Source organism: Emys orbicularis, chromosome 7 (assembly GCF_028017835.1).
Source record: "Emys orbicularis isolate rEmyOrb1 chromosome 7, rEmyOrb1.hap1, whole genome shotgun sequence".
NCBI classification, from domain to species: domain Eukaryota; kingdom Metazoa; phylum Chordata; order Testudines; family Emydidae; genus Emys; species Emys orbicularis.
The window spans coordinates 121,631,778-121,653,996 of NC_088689.1; the positions used below are offsets into that span (position 1 = coordinate 121,631,778).

At 42.3% G+C, this 22,219-nt stretch overlaps 1 protein-coding gene across 1 annotated transcript in view; it reads left to right on the forward strand.

Annotated features, from left to right (window-relative positions):
- Positions 1–22,219, forward strand: part of FOXP1 (forkhead box P1) — a 502,499-nt gene that overhangs the window by 206,964 nt on the left and 273,316 nt on the right. The window contains exon 4 of the mRNA XM_065407830.1: positions 3,999–4,068. The gene's annotated coding sequence lies outside the window, so the exon portion shown is untranslated. The remainder of the gene's footprint in view (positions 1–3,998; positions 4,069–22,219) is intronic.

Consider the following 22,219-nt stretch of genomic DNA (forward strand, 5'->3'; position numbering starts at 1 on the left):
ATTTCACTTTCCAAATAGGTAATAATGACACCTGGGTCAGAATATGGCGCCTACAGTATCTCATAACAGTCAATATATATCGCAGAATAAAAAAAAATCACCATCCTGATAACTATTGTGGAAGCACTTCTATATTGTAGTCTTTAAGTTATTCAATTTTTTAAATTTTTTAGGTTCTCAGACTTCAACTCTGGTTTAAGAGGCCATTTCTGATGAAGGCCTATGAGCACCTCTTTACTAGTCATTGTTTAGCAAAATCATTATGCACATCAGATTCTCTAAATTAAAAAAAAAGTTGAACTATAAACAAAATAGGATATAAAAGTACATTAATTCATTTTTGGCTTCTTTGCAGCCCTTAATTTTTTTTTTCAAACTAAGCTCCCCCCCACACTCCAAAACAAAATAAAATCATAAAGATAATAGATAATGAAGGCAAATATCAGCCTAGTTGTCTAGACTTAACTATAACTTGGTTAGATTTGAAGGAAAAAATAGTCTGTATTATTCCATTATTGGACCTCACAATTTAAAAAATGCCAATTGTGGTTCTGAGGTGTTTATATTTCAGTGCTTCTAGGAAGCCTTGCAGTAAATAATTAAAACAGAAATGTTCAGTTAATATATTCAGTTGTGAAACTAAAGTTGTCGCTAACAAAAATCAATCCATCAATAAATACTAAATCAGATTTCTGAAACTGTCTTAAAAAGAAAGACTGCTTTCTAGGTATTGAAATGGAGTTTTTCCCCAGAGGTTTTGGTTTCTAATCATATTTATCCCTTGTAGGCTCTTCAAGGCAGGGATGTTGGCCCTGATCCTGCAAACACTTATGCCCATAAGCAACTTTCTGCAAGTGAGAAGTCTCATTGAGATACTACTCACCTGTGTAAAGTTACTCAAGGGAGCCAGTATGTGAGGGAGGAAGGACTTTGTTCATCACATTTTGGCTTCTGTACAATGCCACACACGCTCTAGTACTATAAAGTACTACTGTATAATTAGTACAATCTTCCTCCCCAGGCCCCTCGATTTAGATTATTGATTGAATATAGCTTTATAATCATCACTCACAATTTGGGCCCCATCCTGCAGCACTCACACAACTTGCTCTTACGGATACGATTAGTCCCACTGAAGAAACTACCCGCGTGAGTAAAGGTTTCAGGATGAAGCTAGTAGGGTACAATCCTACTGTGAGCTCAATGGCAAAGCTTATTTTGACTTCAGTGGGAGCAGACTCAGGGCCAGTGTGACTAGTCAGAACCCAATCCAAGTCCCACTGAAATCAATGGGAGGCTTTCCGCTGACATCAGTAGGCACTGGATCAGGCTCTTAATCCATTGAGAATCATTGCCGGCACTGTATTTATTAATTTTTTTAAATGACAATCTGCTCCCCCAAACAGTCCTGCTTTAACAAATGACAGTAAAAATAACTTTTAGCCAATAATCTCCAAGTGCATTGCAAAGATAGGCATTTCCTGCATTCTCCCCGTCTCACCGGTGGATAAACTGAGACGCAGAGTGGTTAAGGCCAAACATTTCAATCATGTCTACTAAAATCCCCATCCTGCAAATACTTACGCTTGTTAGTAACTTTACTCATGTCTGCAGTGCCATTAAAGTCAGTGAGACTACCTGCATACATAAAGTTACTCATGTGTACAGATGTTTGCAGGATAGGGGCCTAAATTTGCATGTCAAAGTTTTGGCGTTCTCAGGCAGCTCAAACTTGTGTTTTTTGGAAAATGTAGACCTAAGCCCAAGATCACATACCCAGTCAGTGAGTGATTCCCTGGTAGAACTGAAATAATCATCTTCGCTTCCAGCCCTATGTTCAAGTTGCTAGACCATGCTCGCCTCCCTTGAGCAAACACTAGTTTGGGTTTTTTTTGTAGCTGTGTACTGAATATGCTCCACAGGTGTTTAGAAAAATAGGCAAATGTTATATGGGATTTGAGACATTACCAAGAGAGAACTTTATTCGAAGTAGTCATGTTCAGCTACTTTGGTTTTTTAAAAATTCAATTTTAATATGGTCTACTTGTGTCCTGCAAATCTATTCTGTGTTGCAAAGTGTAATACCACAGGTTTGCCTGAACCATCCAGAAAATAGATACAATAGAACTGATAAACATGAAAATAGATTTAAAGAACCTGATCAAGATAGGGTGACCAGATGTCCCGATTTTATAGGGACAGTCCTGATATTCGGGGCTTTTTCTTATATAGGCGCCTATTACCCCCCACCCCGTCCTGATTTTTCACATTTTCTATCTGGTCACCCTAGATCAAGATCACATTTACAGCAAAGTGGAATAAAAACCTTTATTGCTGTGACTCTAACAGTAAATAGTATGTCAGCGTTCATGTATTTTACTTGCAAAGTTTTGATGTTTTACATAGTGTAGTGAAAGTGAGACCTGCCTATTATACAGTAGTATTGTGCCTGTCTTTTCAGGCCTCAATCTAGAAAATCTTTACTTACAGAAGTAATCCCATTGAAGCCAGTGGGACTTCTTGCAAGCACTTATAGGTCTTGGACCTTAGTCTCCGATATTTTATTATTAGAACTATGTAAAACTTCTCATTAGACGTGTATTAAAAACTCTTCTAATTTTTGCAAATTAGCAAAAAATCAAAATACAGTACTTTCCATTTTCATCTTGATTTTAAACATTTTTGTCTTACTAAAAATTTCATTTTTCAGCGGTGAAAAGGTGACATGTAATTATGAAAATTCTGTCTTTGCAAAATAAATGGTAAATAAGTGAATTTCCTTCTGAAAGGCTTTGGTGAAAATTCTGATTTTTACCCCAGAGTGAAATGGATGGCAAAAAGCTGCACCAGATCCTGGAAATGGCATACTCTGTCAGTTGATCAGTTTCACAAACACTTCCAAGAGACCCCGCCTTTACTGTGTGAATTTTGTGAAACAAAGTTTTATGCAGCCTTATTATTTCACACACCAAAATTTCGTTGAGTTTCTGTTTCATGTTTTATTGTCTAGATCAGCAAATGCTTGCATATTTGTCTGTCTCTACTGAATTAACATGTTAGATATTGTGTGTTCTTCGGCACACTGTTTAGAAAATCAACATTTCAGTGAAATTATGTTAGTTTTATTCTATTAACGCTTTTGGTCAATTGACATGGAATTAATTCTAAAAACTGTTAGTAACTTGATCTAAATTAATAAACAAATGTTTTTCTTTTCTCTTGTACCATATGTTGATCCCAATTACATGAACAGAAAGTGGCAGATTGTCATGTTTCTTAAAGGATTACATAGTGTTTTGCATAAGAGAGAGTACACAAGATGCAGCGATATACGTTGTAACACACTTGCTGCTGTTTTTCCTTTCTGCTCTATTTTTTACTGACACCCATTTTTCTTCTTAACCCTCTGCACTTGGTGTAAAAAGAGGACACAAACACCCCAAATACAAGTAAAATACTTTCTGAATTAAGCATGAAAGATGCATCTGCTCCAGGACTGTATCTTTTGGAAAGGGGAGGGGAGGAGAGAGAGTACATAAATAGAATTACAGGGGTTACAAACACACACACAAAAATTAACTAAGCAGAGACCTATTCAAGCAAGTCTGGGTTCTGAAACAAAGGACGTGAGTCATATATTATTCAAAGTGAAACTAAATTGATAGACATCAAGATTAAGAAAGTTTATGGTAGAGAACAAAGATGTCTCATCTTCAGGGATTTTTTCCCTCTCCCTCCCTTCCCTCCCCCCCCCAAACACCACATTGTTCTTGTTGAACCGAAGAGCCTAACGCTGGCTGGTACTGATAAGCAGCAGTCCTGTGACTTTATTGTTTTTATTAACTCTCTCTGAAAGTCATTCACCATTAAACACAATTGAATTCATTTGTTGTTTTATTTATGTTTGTACTTGCTAATGTGGTAACAATGAAAATGCTTCAGATGTTGTCGCTAGCACTGATCTGCCAATGACATTGTGGTATCCTCTTTGTCTCCAGGGTAAGAAGAGTGAGTGACCTTTTTGGGTGGCTGTAACTGAAGATTGCTTTGCAAAAGCAACTAAAGTAGGTAAATACAAATACCATTTTGCACTTAGTTTGTATAGCTTGACCTGCCTATATACAGGCCCAATCCTGCAAAACCCATGAATATTCCTTACTTGCGGAAGTAGCCCCTGGATTTAAATGGGAATACTTGCGTGAGTAAGGACTGTGGGATTGGGCTCTAACAAAGTTTTCTAACCATATTCTGCCCTAACTTTTAAACCGTGTTCATCTCCAGCTAAACCAATGGGTTAGACCCTCAGTTGAAACGTAGGGAAAGAAACACATAGGTGGCCCTTCTGGCTCACACCCACCTGCCTCTGGGGCCATTTGGCCACCAATCTTGTCCTCGGTCTAAATGAAAGTAATCTTCTCTAATTTAGGTTGGCTGTTTATTATCCAACTGGCTCTCCTTGCAGCTGGGAATCCTGCCATGCCCTCTTTCTCTCAAAGATGCCCCACTCCTCCCCACTCCTCTGAGGGGTGTCAGAGTTGCTTCAGTCTCCTAGCCAGCTGAAGACCCCATTACATAAGATGAATCCCAAGGGATGGTCAAATTGGCATTATGGCTGCTTTGATTTGGGCTAACACAACAGTGTAAGAGCAGAATTTGGCTCTTAATCTGGTTACTACTTCTTATTATTGTAACCGTTGAAATACACGCTTTTTGGTCTTTTGGGGCATAGCCAAACCAAACCAAACCCCAAAAAAATCAGCTCCCCGAAAGCATTCTTTTTTAAAAACAATATGAAAATCCTTTACTTCTACCTTAACTCCTTGCCTTTCTTTTGGTTGAGTTCTGTAAGTTTAAAGTTAGAAAGGAATATTAACATCACAAAAGTAGTGATTCATAAAATTAACTTGCAGAAGACAGGAGTAACACATGTCAGTGTTTGGTATTGAAGTGGTGTCATCTGACTGAGGTTCATATGGCTGCTTTATAATCACCTTCTTTCAGAAATTAATAGTCGGTTAAGCACCATAGCAACAAGCAAAACTGATGTAACCGTTAAGCAGTGGCTGCCGTTCGCTGTGATGTCAGTGCTGTTCTCTTGACCTTCTTTGAATATAAAATGATGATTTCATTTTAAATTTAGAATTTTACAGAATGATTAAATGTATCAAAGAATTAGAGCTATTTTTATTTATTTATTTATTTATTTATTTATTTATTTATTTATTAAAATACATGTTAAGGAAAAAATCCCGACGCATTCTCTTCTGTTTCAAATTAAAATAGATTTATGGATAATGTGTTCTTTAGCTCTTTGTTGCCAAAAAAAAAAAAAAAAAAAATCTATTCAGGCAGGATGAAATTCATGGAGTTCAAGCAAATATTGCAATCTATGGCTGTTCCTGTGGTTTATGTCAGCAACACGGTATGCCTTCCCTTGGAATGTGGATATTATTATTGTTTGCTTAAGGGGTGCCTAGGATGTCTTAGGTATTTTTCAGACATTCGATCAGGGCAGACCCTGCCCTGAGAAGCTCACAGTCCAAGGAATAGAGCTGTTTTGTTTCTCCTTTTGGTTTGATTTTAAATTGGCCTGATGCATAACTAAAATCTTTGCACACTGGGATACATCAAACCCCCTCATGCTTTACAGTATGCTTGTAAAGAAGAGCTTATGCTGCAATATGTGGACATCATATTACGTGACATATGTGAGTTTAGGAATACTATTTGCAGTACAAAGCAATGTTTTAAACTAACCTGAAGTTTCTGACCTACATCTCTGCAAAAGCAAAGATACTTTGTATTACAGTAGCCATGGCACAACACATGCTTGGGCTTGTCCTCTTGCAAACATCATGTAACGCTAAGTAGCTTCGATGAGTAAGAATCACAATGTATAAGGCCAGAAGGGACCATTAAATCATCTAGTCTGACCTGCATATCACATTTAATCCAGTTCCCCCATGTATTAAGCCCAGTAACTTGTGTTTTGACTAAAGCACAACTTGTTGTTACACATCTTCCAGAAAAGCATCTAGACTTGATTTGAAGACATCTTGGAGAATCTACCATTTCTTCTTTGAGTGCTTGCTCATGTCTATTCCACATTAGGTGTGTGTGCTCGCCACATGCACCGGTGCTGGAAGTTTTTCTCTCAGCAGTATCTGTAGGAGAGCGGCTCTGCTGCCCTCTGGAGTGATGCCCACATGGTGCGGTATAAGGAGCGCCGCTGGCTTCCCCGACCCTCAGTTCCTTCTTGCCGCCAGTGACGGTGCATGGAACGTTCGCTGCTCTTACTAGCATTGCTTAGGCTTCGTTTGTACGAACTAGAGTTCTTGTAAAGTTAGTATACATAGTTAGTAGTTGAGTTAGTTAGCCCTTAGCAGTAGTTTAGAGTTTTGTTAGTCCCAGGCTTTAACCCCTGCGATTGCTGTAAACGGCCCATGCCCGTGAGCGATCTGCATAGTAGCTGTCTCAGGTGCCTTGATGAAGGGCACATAAGTGATAAGCGTCAAATCTGCAAGTCCTTTAAACCTAGAACTAAGAGCTTGAGATCAGACTCAGAGCACTCCTGATGGAGTCGGCGCTCCCTCTAGCCCCGGAGCAAAGGTCCGACTCAGCACCCAGCGCCACGGCATCGGTGCGTAGTGCTGCGCCATCAACAAGCCGGCACCAATCCCCGTCCATGGCTCCGGCCAAGAAGTTGAAGGCCGGTGGAGGATGGTCTCCTACTCCCCGCAAGGGGAAGGACAGGGCTGGGGGTGAGCTAAGACCCACGCCGGGCAGCTCATCTCCCCCATCGGGAAGTCGGGCCTCGGCTCATGTCGAGGGATGCAGCCCACCCTGTTCCTTGCCTGGAAGCCTGGACACAGAGGTGGGCCTTCATCAACTTCAGGGACCCTTCTCACGAGAGTCTTCTCGAGCAGGAGGTTCAGGGGCTCTTACAGGCGTCGGGGCATCCAGATTTACCCGTACCTCGACGATTGGCTGGTCAAAGGCAACTCCAAGGCTCAGGTCCAACGTGATGTCACTGCTCTTTGGGACTATTGGTCAACCACAAAAAGTCCATGTTAGTTCCAGTTCAAAGGATAGAATTCATTGGGGCCAGGCTCGACTCGATCTGGGCGAGAGCATTCCTGTCGTTTGTCAGGTTTCAGGCCCTGACAGGCCTCATCGCGGAAGTGTCCGTGTTTCCCCTCGCCAGCACTGGTTCCACATGCTCATGAACATGGCGGTGGCCCCTCCCTGGCACCTTCCTTACTGTTTGGACCTGCTGTCACACAATCATGGTTGGCTCCTACACCCCAACCTCGAGTCTCTACACCTCTTGGAGTGGATGCTCCGTGGTTGAACCCGGAGGAGTGTACCTGCTCGGAGGAGGTCCAGCAGGTCCTCCTGGGAAGTAGGAAGCCATTCACAAGACTAACTTACCTGGCCAAGTGGACAAGGTTTTCCCACTGGGTGTCAGAGCGCAGTAATTCTCCCTCGCATTCTTCAGTGCATACTGCAGCTCAGGAACCAGCGCAGGAACCAACTGGTGCATTCTTCCATCAGAGTGCACCTTGCGGCCATCTCTGCGTTCCACCAGCCGATCCAAGGTCAGACGGTCTTTTCTCATGACATGACTGTCAGGTTCCTGAGGGGCCTCGAGAGGCTTTACCCACAGGTTCGGGCCCGTGTCCCACAGTGGGACCTTAACCTGGTCCTCTCCAGGCTCACTGTCCTGCCTTTCGAGCTGCTGGGCTCCTGCTCCCTTTCTTACTTGTCCTGGAAGGTAGTTTTCCTGGTGGCGGGGATGTCGGCAAGATGAGTCTCAGAGATTAAGGGCTTGACCTTGGAACCGCCTTACACAGTGTTTTATAAGGACAAAGTCCAGCTGCAGCTCCACCCAGCCTTCCCGTCGAAGGTGGTATCTTCCTTCCACATGAGCCAGGATGTATTCCTGCCACTGTTCCGTCCCAAGCCGCACAGGACTGCTGAGGAGAGGCGTCTGGACATCCGGAGGGCCTTGGCTTTTTACTTGGCGCGTACCAAGCCTTTCCGTAAATCAACCCAGCTCTTCATCGCTACAGCGGATAGGGTGAAGGGCCTTCCGTTTTCTTTGCAGAGGATTTCCAACTGGATCACCTCTTGCATAAAGACCTGTTACGAGCTAGCAAAGGTCCTGCTGCCACCGATCGTCAGGGCCCATTCAACTAGAGCACAGGTGTCTTCCGCGGCCTTCCTGGCGCACATCCCGATCCAGTACATCTGTAGAGATGCGACATGGTCCTTGGTCCACATGTTCACGTCTCATTATGCCATCACCCAGCAGTCCAGAGACGACGCTGGGTTCGGCAGAGCTGTATTACAATCTGCGCAGCCGTGAACTCCTACCCGCTTCCATGGGAACTGCTGGGAGTCACCTAATGCGGAATGGACATGAGCAAGCCCTCGAAGAAGAAAAGACAGTTACCTGTTCCGTAACTGGTGTTCTTTGAGAGATGTTGCTCATGTCCATTCTATGACCCACCTTCCTTCCCCACTGTCGGAGTTCCCGTCAAGAAGGAACTGAGGGTCGGGGAAGCCAGCGGTGCCCCTTATACCGCACCATGTGGGCACCACTCCAGAGGGTGCCAGAGCCGCTTGCCTTCGGATACTGCTGAGGGAAAAATTTCCGGCCCCGGCGCATGTGGTGAGCACACACACCTAATGTGAAATGGACATGGGCAACACATCTCAAAGAACACCAGTTAGGGAACAGGTAACTGTCTTTTCCCTTTGTAGTTTGTTTCAGTGATCAGCTACAGTACATACATGCACAAGTGCAGTACCTGATTCCGTGGCCAATTATGGATCCTGTCCTGCTTCATTGAAGCCAATGGCATGACTTTACATGGTGATTTCAGTGGCAGCAGAACTGGTCTCTGTTTTTACACAATATAAAATAAATACAGAACAATTGACACCTGGGCTGACAAGTTGCAGATCGAGTTTCAACATGGTGGGAATTGACACTGCAAAGATGATAAAACATGGGAAGAGGAGTTTGTAATGGAAATGGTCACGGAGTCCTAGTTAGAGTGGTGCCACTGAAATAAGAAGGGGTAAGGGTTTTTGGTTGATTTGAAATTGAGCTCAGCTGCTTGATTGCTGAATTTCAGGTGAATCCCATCTTCTGTGTTAGTAGTTAAAGTGGCTCAGTGCATTCACAATGCAATGCTCTTCACTTCTTCAAGAACAGTTGTATGGTCCTCTACTTCCCAGAACTGCATGGAAATCTGGTCTCAGGCATACAAAGTCGGATGAGAAGACAGGGGTGATGCAGTAGATTTTTTGCTCTAGATATTTTCTGTGAGAGCTCTGAAGAATGCACACAGTGACAAAAATAACTGAATAAACATAGTAAAGGGTTTTGATGGTTAAACCTTCACAATTCAGATGTTTGTATTCTCCTTTATTTAACATTATTAATCATAATGTCTAATTAAATTGCTTTACAAACCAGAGCCAGCTTTCTTCAAAGTGAGAATCGGAGTTAAAATATTGATTTTTTTTTCCCTTTAAGGGGGGGGGGAAATGTATTTATAGAGAAATATGCTCAATAGTATTAGTTTTCCTGCAGTAGTCATTTGTTTAAATGTTACATAAAGGCATTTTCGGTAATCAAACAAATTCAGTGGGCATTGTAAGTCAGGAATAGCTTGCATGCTGCAAAATTGGAAAGTACAAAAACATGTTACTAAAGTTGTACATTATTGATAACAAAAGGTACATGCAGACTTTCAAGATAGCAGAGATAGTATCCTTTAGAAAACCCCTAACGAGAAAAAATCAACACAAAAGGATTTTCCAAAGTTACACTTAGTTTAAAATTTCAACTCTTAATGCATGGCAGAGTTAAATGGTGATTAAATATTGATAACAAAACTGTAGCTGCTTGTAATTCAGGATCCAGTGAGACAATCAACAAATTAATCTTTGGGTCTGAGCTCAGTTCGTGCTCTTATATATTTTTTTTCTCTACAGGGCAGAACCAGTAAATGCTGCTCTACCTTTTTTCTGTCCCCTTAAGTATGGCAAAAGGTTTTTCTCTCCACTGGATAATAAAATAGGCCATACCATTTTTCTTTATGGAAAATAACCCATGTAGGATGCCAGAGATTTCTCTTAGAGTTCCCACCCGCTTGTTTGGTCAGGAGAGAGCCACTCCCTAACAGAATGTGTAACAAAGGCATGGCACAGTGACACTTCCATACATCCCTCTTCTGCTTTCCCCTGCTGGCAGCTGTCTGCAGAGTTCCCATAATCAGAGCTCTGTGCAAAAGTTCAGACAGCCTCAAAATATGCTAACTTTTGCAAAGGTTCCTTCTTGTTGCTACAGGTTTGGGGAGATGATGTGCCGAGTACACTCATTGCCCTGGTTCTCCCCTTTGCTGTGTGTGGCTCCCCAATCCCTCAGGGGGTAGGCTGTTATGGAAGTGGCTGCTCCCACCTGCTGCACAGGCAGGGAGAGACCCATGCACAGAACAATAGGGACCAGTGATGACTATGATAGTAAAAATATTGGAATTTACAAGTGTAATTCTTCACTTTAGCGCTTAGCTTCTTTCACTTAAGGATCTCAAAGCACTCTATGAAACAGCAATGATACAATACCCCTGTGTGCATATGTGTGTGTGTAACAGCGAGCGAGTGAATGTGTGTATTAGTACATACAGATTTATAAATGAGTAAACCGAGGCACAGAGAAGTCAAATGACTATGGTCAGGCTGAAAATCCAGTGGCAGAAAATAGAGCTGAAAATAGAAACCAGGAGTCCTGATTCCCAGGGATTTTGCTCTGATCATTACACGACGAAGCCTCCCAGTGATTCTTGCTTTTACACACACACACACACACACACACACACACACACACACACACACACACACACACACACACACTCTCTCTCTCTCTCTCTCTCTCTCTCTCTCTCTCTCTCTCTCTCTCTGCTAGGATGGCCACTTTTTGGGTTGGTGCCTATATACACTATACTGCTTAACGTGAAAAGTCAGAGACCAGTGTGTTGTAGTGGTTAGCACAGGAAAATTGCATTTAATACTCCTGGATTTTATTCTCAAATTTGCTGCTAGCTCTCTGTGCAACTTGGGTCAAGTAATCTGACTGGTTTGTGTGCCCATCTCTAAAATGGGGTGTACAGACCTCCTGCTAAATGTCATTAGACATATTGTGAGAATTAGTAATTGTAAGGTACTTGAGATCCTCAGATGAAAGATGCTGCGGAATTCAGAGTGTTTATTTGAATCTCTATAATCTGTAGTTACAGAAGCTATGTTACATCTGCATGTTGTCGGATGGACAAGCTCAGACTCCGTGCACTCCTCTGATAACAAAATACTAATTTAAATCCATACCTAGTTTCATAAGGAGTTTAGTCTAGAAATGAGTAGAACTGTGATTTTTCTGAAGCCATTTGATCAAGAAGATTCATAAAATAAATGAAGGCATCTTGGAATAGTTTTTAAAAGTTTTTTGAACAAATCTCATTAGCATTAGCTGTTGGAATGCTGTATTGAAGACTTCAAAGATTTCTCAGAGGAGTTCTCTCTCTAAACTATTATCTGCTGGCATTAATGATCTCATGAGAACTGTGAGAACATGTTTTGTTTGTATACTTTTGGCTCTTCCTGCCCACCCCACTCCCCACTACTCTATATATCAGTGGTTTTCAACCTTTTTCTCATTGGTGGGCCCTTAAAAATTTCAAATGGAGGAGCAGATCCCTTTGGAAATCTTGGACATAGTCTGTGGACCCCCAGGGATCTGTGAACCATAGGTTGAAAACTACTGCTATATATTATAATGCTGCAAGTGGTCTAATAGGAAAACATGTCTCTCAGTTTTTAGGATAATAAATAACAGGTTCTGATCCTCCTATGTTTTGTTCTTGGGCCAAATCATTCTTGGCTTCAACAGGGCTACTCAAGTGAACAAGGTGAGCAAGATTTAGTGAGTTCTTTATTTAATTCTACAGTCTTTCTTTCACTTCTCTAATGTATTTTATTTAAGCCCTTATCAAGTATCTACCAGGTGGTGGCTTGTATTACTCCAGGCTTACAATTTACCATCATCCCATTTCAAATCTATAATATTAACCACACAATGAAGCGTCGTGGCTTGGTGGTTAGCATATGCCTCTAGACTGAGAAACTATTATTCTGATCTTTAGCCACACTGTTACTTTTCAGTACCTATGTTAAGACTGAAATGCATACTCTTTGATGGGCTCATCATCGTTTCAAATTATTTGCAGTGATCAGAGATGGTTGCATGTATCAAAAATCCAGAAAGATGATTGGTCTTCATTTAGTATTACTTGACTGGTCACATGTATCTGAGAACCTGATGAAACTAGGCATATGAACCACAAGATGTGAACCAAAGTCCATTCTGTCATTAAAAACAAATAATATTAGATGCATTAGTCCAGGCAATACATTTTTGCTTCTATGGTGGTGTGTCCTGCAGGGATAGGTAGGACTTTTTATTCAGGACACAACTGGCTGCCAGAGATGGACAAAATGCAGCAGGAAAAACTAGCTCCGGGTCTGTGCTATGGACCTATATATTTATAACTACGTTGCTCAGGGATGTGAAAAACCCACACCCTGAGCGATGTAGTTATACCGACCTATTCTCTTTCCCCCCACCCTCCAGTAGACAGTGCTATGTTGACGGATGAGCTTCTCTTGCTGACATAGCTACTGCCTCTTGGGGAGGTGGATGAACTATGCAGACGGGAGAAACTCTCCCATCGATGTAGGAGCGTCTTTACTTAAGTGCTATAGCGGTACAGTTGCTCTGATGCAGTGTTTTAAGTGTAGACCTGCCCCCTAGCAAGCCCACCTGGCTTGGAGAAGAGTTTTTATTTTTTTTTATTTTTTTTATTTTAAAAGGCCATGGACAAAAAGTTAGAGCACATTCTTACTCCTTCATTGGAGGCTGTTGGACTCTCTTTAACCTCTCATGCCAGTCGTTGCTCTGTGGTTGGACATGGGTACTGGGTACACCACTTATGCATAGGTGCTGGAACTAGCGGTGCTGGGGGTGCCAAAACACCCCCTGGCTTGAAGTGGTTTCCATCATATAGAGGGTTTACAGTTTTGTTCAGTGGCTTTCAGCACCCCCACTATAAAAATTGTTCCAGCACCACTGCACTTGTGTTAATTTTGTGCTGGTAGTTGTAATGCATGGTGAGCCATTCTGGATTGGAGAACTAATTCCTAGCTACATGCACCCATATTTGGGGTCAATAGGGAAAATTTCTCTCAAGGTGTGTGTACCCTCTAGAAAGAGAGGTATGATGCATGCAGTTGAACCAGGGAGGAGGAAGTGGGGAATTTGATGGGGGAGGGGAGGAGGCAAAGCAGAGTAGCTTCTCTAGGGGCAACTTAGGGGGTGGGCAGCGGGCTCTGGTAGAACAGTACATTTAATGCCTATGTAGTACCAGCTTTGAAAAAATAATTTTGTATTAGAGTTAGAGGGCATGGGCACATTGGCGTAGCCCTGTAGTTTAGATGAAAGAGCTGGTTTTACATAGCTATGCAGTTTGCTGGTTTATTTCCTCTTGGGCCATATTGGATACTAAGTTGGGAACCTGCATTCTGGTTTGGCCTGGCAGGAGTCCCAGGTGGTGGACGTAGGACGGAGTTGGTTCTTATCCCAAAACCCAGTCATGGGATGAGGAGCAGGTAGTTTGAAGTAAAGTTCCATCTGTACTATAAATACAGTTACATTTCCTTTTGCAGCATATGCAGGATTTAACTTTGTGTTATGAATTGTGCTAAAGCCTTGCTCTTGTCCTTTAACTGTGCCAGGCGACAAACATATTATAACTGGGACACATGGCACAAACAGATTGGCCATACGTTAGAGCAAATGGGAGGATGGACTTGAATATCCAGTATAGATGTTGCTCAACCCATACTCAAACCTGATTCTGACGACAAGGAAAAGACTAGTTGTAGATTTGCAAGCTTGGAGCCTGTCTCCAAGAATGCAGTGCAGTACCCACTTTCGTGCAGTTAAGGTCCAGAGTTGGATCGGGAAATGATTGCAGAAACCAGATTTTGTCAAGTATGGCACACTTTGACTGATCGCCTCTTAATAACGGAGTGGCCTGTTGCCTTACACCAAGCCAGAAGCATGTCTTCCCGGCATATTTATTTTAGCTTATTGTAGCAGCGTTATGTTACAGTGGCAGCATTACAATATCAGTGACGTCAGTGGTCATCACAGCACCACCCTCTTCATTTGCGAGCTAGTAAAGCCAAGGCATTTAAAAAAAGACTTCTTTGGCACTGGTTGCCCGACCACATTTGTGATTCCCACACATGAAGGCGTATTTCTCTACCTTTAATGGCCGGAGCTTCAGTCACCATATCCAGGATGTTAAATTCTGAAGAGTTTCTCCCTGTAAGCCTGTGAATTGTAATTTGGGAGTGTCTCACCTCTCATGCCCACTTTTTTTTTTTTTCAGCGTGCTTTGTACAAATTCTGCGTAATTGCTCAGAATAGTCATTTGACTTTGAGCTCACTGTTTACTTTTTTATTTTGGGAGCACAAACATTTGAACATTTGTAACTAAGGCTCTGACATCATTTCCATTACAAACCATTAATATCATCAGTTTCTAATTTGGTCTCTAGAATCTATTCTGGCTGAAATTTGGTGAGTTGTTTTTTATCAATTTTTTTCCCCTCAAAAAAGAAAGATGGATTGGGTGCCTTTTGTGTATAAAGTCAACTTCCTCCTTCTCAGGCTTCCTACGCGCCCTTTTTAAAAGGGGTAGAGGATTCTCGGTTTTTACCCTTACTACTTCAATAGTATAAAACTTTATCTGTTGTACCTAATTTGCGGGATGGTGAAGATTAGTTAATCCCATTGATGGGAGAAAAGTTGTGTGCACAGGTACAGTAGCTTCTGATAATACAACAGTTCCACCAGTGGAATTTTCACATGTAGGCAGTGCTTTCGATAATATTGGTAACAGTCTTTGAAAATGGAAAACACTATAGTACAAAGCCTATAAATAAATCAGTAGGTTAGGTGGTAAAACAATTTTTTTAGTACCTATCTGACCCCTCTCTCACTTGAAAAGTTCTTTTAGTATAAAATGTCTTGTGCTTATTCTTATGCTGGGGGATTTTGTGGTGTTGCTGCTGTACTTTGTTTAAGTTTGACTCCTGTAAATAGACGGTATGTTTTTAATTTGGAGAGCTTAAAAATATTTGGTGGATTTTGTAGTTTTGAAAAGTATCCAGATATGTTCTTTTGGAAAACGTATCTGAAAAATTGATTTGGCCCAGAAATCGCAAATTGGTTTTACACTTCAATGAAATCTGGTGCCCAGGAGTACTTGGTTGGTTGTATTTTTTAAAAGAAGCGTAGGTGGTTGATTTTGGAGTTACTTGTTAAGAACATTTTGAACCTCTGAGAGCTCTGGTTTGGAGAACATTATAAGCCCTGTGAGAGGTCTTACAGAAGTTGTAAGAATGGTAAGTATGTCTGCGAAGTCAGTTATGTGAGACAGATAGGGTAAGACTATGAGTGAGATTCCACAAGCCTGCTATTGATCTTCCTTTAACAGTCTCAAAAAATCATTTATCCTCTCAGAGTAAGATTTTGGAGGAAAGTTTTTGATATTAATTAGACAAAGTGTTTTGAAGCTAAAGGAATTATTCTGATTTGCATTGCTGCAACTGAGAGCAGAATCTGGCCTCCTTATTTTTTCTCTTTTGAAAGTTGGATGGTCAAAAACGACTTGGCCAGGAGCTGCTGAATTTATTTTGGTCATTTGTCCTTCAAAGTCTGGGACATGTCGGGGGAATTAATTTTGAATGTATTCTGTAAAAAACTCGAACCTCTGAGAGCTCCGTGAATACTTTGCAGAGTTTATAAATACCCCAATAGCTTATTTATAGAGTTGCTCCAATGAGATTACAAATTCTGTAGGTTTATCCTGTGTACTAGTTTGTAAGGTCTTTTAGTTAAGTTGTCTAGTTCAAGCAACTTAGAAGTGTCACAAAAACACACGGTATAGTTTCTAGTTTTGTAAAATGAATAGAGTTGATTCAAGGATATTAGTCACCATGGACATAGCTGGTGAAGTTTATAAGCTTCTTAAGCCAAGTAGCTTTGGCTTAAAGAACATAGCTTCATGGTAACACTACCTGGAGAGTTTGTATGCTCTGGGAATAGTACCTATTCAAAAAAACTACTAAATGTTCAGGTTACATGCGGATTGCCTGTGGAGTTTGAGGTCTGCAATTGCAGATCATCCCTGACAAGGTCTGCAGGCTAATCAGGCGGACTTCTCAATCTCCACGTTTAATGATGTGGAACTTTACAGCATCCTTAACCATTGCATATTAAGCTTAGTAACTCCACAGATAATGCTTATCCCTCTTGTGATGATGCCCAACATAGTGTCCTGAAACAGACAGCTCTGGTATGTGCCATTAAACCTGGTTTCCAAACACTCATCCACATCAACTCATGTGAAAGTCCGTTCCCCCCCCCCCCCCCACCTGCCAAACCTCAGAGGGTCGGTATTGGAGGCCACTGCCCTGGCAGGCCAGGGTTGACAACAGCTGGGGTAGTAAAAGACCACAGTGGGTCAGGGCTTCTGTTTTGCATCTGGTGCCAATAGAGCTGTATACACTTACACCAGCGAGGAATTTGTCCATGGGCTTTTAAAATATGGGAATTGGGAACTTGCCAGAGGCCAAGACTACAACAGGGTTCAAAAAAGAACTAGATAAATTCATGGAGGATAGGTCCCTGAATGGCTATTAGACAGGATGCACAGGGATGGTGTCCCTAGCCTCTTGTTTGCCAGAAGCTGGGAATGCGCGACAGGGGATGGATCACTCAAAGACTGCCTGTTCTGTTCATTCCCTCTGAAGCGTCTAGCATTGGCCACTGTTGGAAGACAGGGTATTGGGCTAGATGAACCATTAGTCTTACTTAGTATGACAGTTCTTATGTTCAATCTGGTCAACTCTTACTGTGTGGTGTGTGTGGTTTTTTTTTTTTTTTTTTTTTTTTTCAAGAAAAACTAATGTTTTATATGCTAAAATTTCAGAATGAATGAGACTTTTATCAAAACACATACATTTTGTACAAGAAATAGCTTTTATGTGTTTGGGCGGGGGGAGGGAGGAGAGAGAGAAATAAAAATCACCTATTCCGTGCAGGCTGCCATTTTCTTGCTTACAGGCAAGAAGTTGGACATTTTTGCTGTTACAGAGTTGGTTGCACACTCAATGCTCTATTTTGAGTGCTGATTTCATTTAAGAGCTCGAACTAGAGGTTGACAGGTTTTCAGGTGATGTTTTATTTTTATTGACTTTTTAAAATAGACAATTATAGGAATTTTGGATGCAGTTACAGAACTTTGCTGTCTCCTCTGACCCTGAGAAATGGTCTCTCGCTAATCGCTGCTATTGCCCTTTCCCTACTTCTTCCGCTCCATTGTTTGACTTCTTTACTCACCAGTCCTGCAGTCTGAGCTCATCACCAGCCTAGATTCCAGTAGTGATCTCAGAGTGCCAAGCTGAAAAAAGAGAGACGGGGATCACAGTCCCGCTTCCTAAGGGAGGAAATGTGTTTGCTTTTCTCTCTGAAGATTATCTACAGAGGTGCATGCTATCTGTTTTCAGTTGAAATTCCTGAATGCCACTTAATAGACCACATTAGAAATACATGTTTTTAATTAGTCTTCACAATCCCTAGCTTTTCCCATTGGTTTCAATGCTGAATGAGTTTTTCCTGTTCTAATTTTGTAAACCTCCTGCCACTTGGCAGGAAAATGGCAGCATCCATAGCAGAAGTACACAGACTTCCACAGCCACAGAAAAACTGAAACTTCAAGATGTATTTCCTGAATAATACGTATTTATTTATTTGTTGGCATATTTATACATCTCTTACGGCATTTGACAGAAAAATGCTAAAGCTTTACCTTTAACTAAAATAAACTTTTTTTTTTAACTTGACAATTTTGAGGCTATTATCTGCCTCATACAAATTTAAAATAGCTAAATTATTTTATCTGTATTGGTAGCATGCATTGAAGTTTCCAGAAGGATTGATTTGGAACATGAGGACTTAGTCCACTACTATATTGTGTGCTCGATGCTACAAAAAACTATTGGATCAGTGGTCTAGAAAACTAAAAAGGCCTCCAACTAAGCTTAGATAAGCTGTTCATGATGCTTCAGAGGGAAGGTGGGGTCATATAAACCGCACGTATGCTGAAAATGCTGCAGTTACTTATTTACACAGTACACAGCTCCTTTGTCTGTTGTGCAAACTCAACATATTTTTCTGTCAACCGTAGAAAAAAGGGTTTTAATAATCCCATTCTACAACCCACTGTCACCTCAAATGCTAATAGTAAAAACTTGCAAACCTTGGTATGGTAATTTATTCAAAAAATTTTGAACAAAAATTTTTTTGTTGGGGAAGGGGAGGAGAGGAAGGCCTCTTTTAGACTCTGTCTACACTATAAGCAAGGGATGTGATTTCCCTGCTCCAGTATGCATACTTGTGCTAGCTCTCATCAAACTAGTGCCCAGTACAAATAGCAGCGTAGCTGGGGTAGCTCTGGTAGAGCCAGCAGAGGCATGGCTGAGTTGTGCAGAGTATAAACTAGCTTGAAACCAGTGGGTATGCACTTGATATGGCTCAGCCATGTCTCTTCGGCAGCTACCGCAACTATGCTGCTATTTATACTTGCACTAGCTCAGGGATTGGCAACCTGTGGCACGTTTGGCTGGGCTGGTTTGTTTACCTGCCATGTCCGCAGGTTCGGCTGATTGTGGCTCCCACTGGCCGCCGTTCACTGCTCCAGGCCAATGGGGGCGGCGGGAAGCCGTGGCCAGCACATCCCTCGGCCCGCGCCACTTCCCGCAGCCCCCATTGGCCTGGAGCGGCGAACCGCAGCCAGTGGGAGCCGCGATCGGCCGAACCTGCGGACACGGCAGGTAAACAAATTGCATCCTTGATCCAAGATGCATCCTTAGCTGGATAAATAGACATAGCCTTAGGAAACAAAACAAATAATGGAAAAAACTGTTGGCTTGTTTTGAAATACTTTTTTTTGTTTCAAGTGAAATTTGTCATTATCTTTTTATCAGTATTTTGGTTTAAATTTTATTGAAATTATTATAGAAAATGTTCTTGATATTCTGTAACTGTTTAGATCAGGGGTCAGCAACGTTTGGCACGCGGCTCGCCAGGGTAAGCACCCTGGCGGGCCGGGCCAGTTTATTTAGCTGCTGACGCGGCAGGTTTGGCCGAACACGGCCCCCACTGGCCGCGGTTCGCCGTCCCGGGCCAATGGGGGCGGCGGGAAGCCGCGGCCAGCACATCCCTCGGCTCAGGCCACTTCCCGCAGCCCCCATTGGCCTGGAGCGGCGAACCGCGGCGAGTGGGGGCCGCGATCGGCCGAACCTGCGGACACGGCAGGTAAACAAATTGCATCCTTGATCCAAGATGCATCCTTAGCTGGATAAATAGACATAGCCTTAGGAAACAAAACAAATAATGGAAAAAACTGTTGGCTTGTTTTGAAATACTTTTTTTTTGTTTCAAGTGAAATTTGTCATTATCTTTTTATCAGTATTTTGGTTTAAATTTTATTGAAATTATTATAGAAAATGTTCTTGATATTCTGTAACTGTTTAGATCAGGGGTCAGCAACGTTTGGCACGCGGCTCGCCAGGGTAAGCACCCTGGCGGGCCAGGCCAGTTTATTTACCTGCTGACGCGGCAGGTTTGGCCGAACACGGCCCCCACTGGCCGCGGTTCGCCGTCCCGGGCCAATGGGGGCGGCGGGAAGCCGCGGCCAGCACATCCCTCGGCTCACGCCACTTCCCGCAGCCCCCATTGGCCTGGAGCGGCGAACCGCGGCGAGTGGGGGCCGCGATCGGCCGAACCTGCCGCGTCAGCAGGTAAATAAACTGGTCCGGCCCGCTAGGGTGCTTACCCTGGCGAGCCGCGTGCCGAACGTTGCCGACCCCTGGTTTAGATCAAACATTTGATTTTAAAAAGTCACAGAATTTTGCAATATGAGAAACGGGTCAGTTATGAACCTGTAAAAGTGAAATTTCAAATTTTTTTCAAACTTTTTCATAGTATTTTATAGTATTTTGAAATTTTGCCCAGCCCACGGGGGTGAGCTAAGACCACAAAATGAATTAAATTCAATCAGTGCTGATAATCTAGGATGACGCTGTCTTTAAAGTGTTGTGTTTTTAATTCTTCACAATAGATGGGGAGTGTATATACGGGCATTATCCAACCTAGAGCCTGATATGCTAAATTAGATGGGTTAAAAGAAAACTCTTAGCATTAATGCAACTTGGTTATCTTTAAAAGCTCTTGATCATTGCCATAGAGTAAGGGTTCATACATTGCTGAGTTTTTATATTGAAAGTTTCCAACATCATACTTTATAAATCTAAAGCGTGTACTGGAATTAATGTAAGGAAAGTGCTAATTTAGGAGTATTATTATGAATTGTTTTTCCGCATCACTTTATGAAAATGACAATAATATAATAGTAATAATACTTCAATTGTGTAGTGTGCGTTACAGTATCTGTGCTCTACAAGTAATAATTACATCTGTTTGAAGTAGGTAAATAGGGGTTATTGTACCCATTTTACAGATGGGCCAATTGACATGGAAAGATGAGTGACATGCCCAAGGCCAGCAGAGGCAGGATGTATCCTTAGGAGTTGCTGGCTACCAGACTGCTTAGTTCATAAAGTCATACTGCCTCTCATGCAATATTGCATTTAAAGGGTGTGTCAATAACCATCAAGACAAAAGTGCTATATACTCATGATACCTAGGTCAAATGCAACACCACCCTTCCATAAGTTGGGATCAGTACATCGGTTTGCAGTAATTTCTCTACATATTTTCTAAGGTTTAAAAATTCCAGGTAAACCTTCTCCCCATTCTCTGGTTGCCCCCAGTCTCCCTCCAAGTGCACCCGGCATGGGGACCCTAGAAGCCAGCTGATAAATGGTTTGGTTTGAACTTACTTGAACCAGCCTTGATTGAGTTTATCACTCTAAACCCAAATGTTCTGGTTCCCAGTTTGGCAGATTTATATTGTGGTTTGGTGTGGTGACGTTTGTACCACGCCCCTGTAGGAGCCTGTCTTTGAGTGAGGGTAACGGCAAAGTTCCAACTGCATGGGAATATATGTAGACAGAACATAGCCCCTTCACTCTCTGAGAATAGCAGTATTACTGGTCACTTCAGCATGAAGCCAGTCATTTGTGCTTTCATCTCTGGAGCATTAATTCTGTTAGGCTTGATGCTGGACACTTTGGGATTCTGACTAATATGGATGTCCAGCAGAAAACTTTTGGCTCCGAGAAGAACACTGTTGAGCAGAGGTATTGGCAAACACATGGCCTGCTCCCCTGATTTATTGTGTGTTTTCTTCCCTTGGCCTGTTTGCATTGCGATGTCAACAATATTCTATTGCTGCCTTTTGGCTGCGAGTTTCCTTATTTGTTTTAAAAAACAGGGAAAGTCTTGTAGCATGTTTAGTGTTGGCCGTAGGAGCAGCTCTGTCACAGCCTATCCGATCATGCTGCGATTCTGTGATCAGGGGCCAGTTGCATATGTCCCTCCCAACCTGGGGCATCTGACATGCTCGCCATAGCTAAGTGCAGGAGGCATCTTCTCTGTGAAATTTGGTACCAAGGAACACTCTCAAATGGTTAACTCCTTGTTATTTTGAGGCATTTATTTTTAGCATATTGTGAAAAGTATTTCTCCCCTACTCTGCGCTTCCGCATGTCCCTACACCCCCTTTCTACTGTCTCTTCTCTCATCCTTCTCACCTAATGATCGCAATCATATATCATCACGGCATTCCAACGTGTTTATCACTTTAGTGAGCTTCCCATGGGCTTGAAGCACTTCTGCCGCTGCCCTCGCTCTGCTCCTTGGGATCAGGGCTCCCCCATGTGCTCTACAAGTCCGCCCATGCCTGCTTCCTGAGTGTTTCTCAGCACTGCAGATAGACCCCCCAAGTGCATCAGAGGCACATACACTGGTGGGTTGATATGTCCTGTCCTGGAAAGCACCAGGACAGGAATTGTTGAGTTTTTGATATCAGCAAGTTGATAGCTTCAGAAAGGCTGT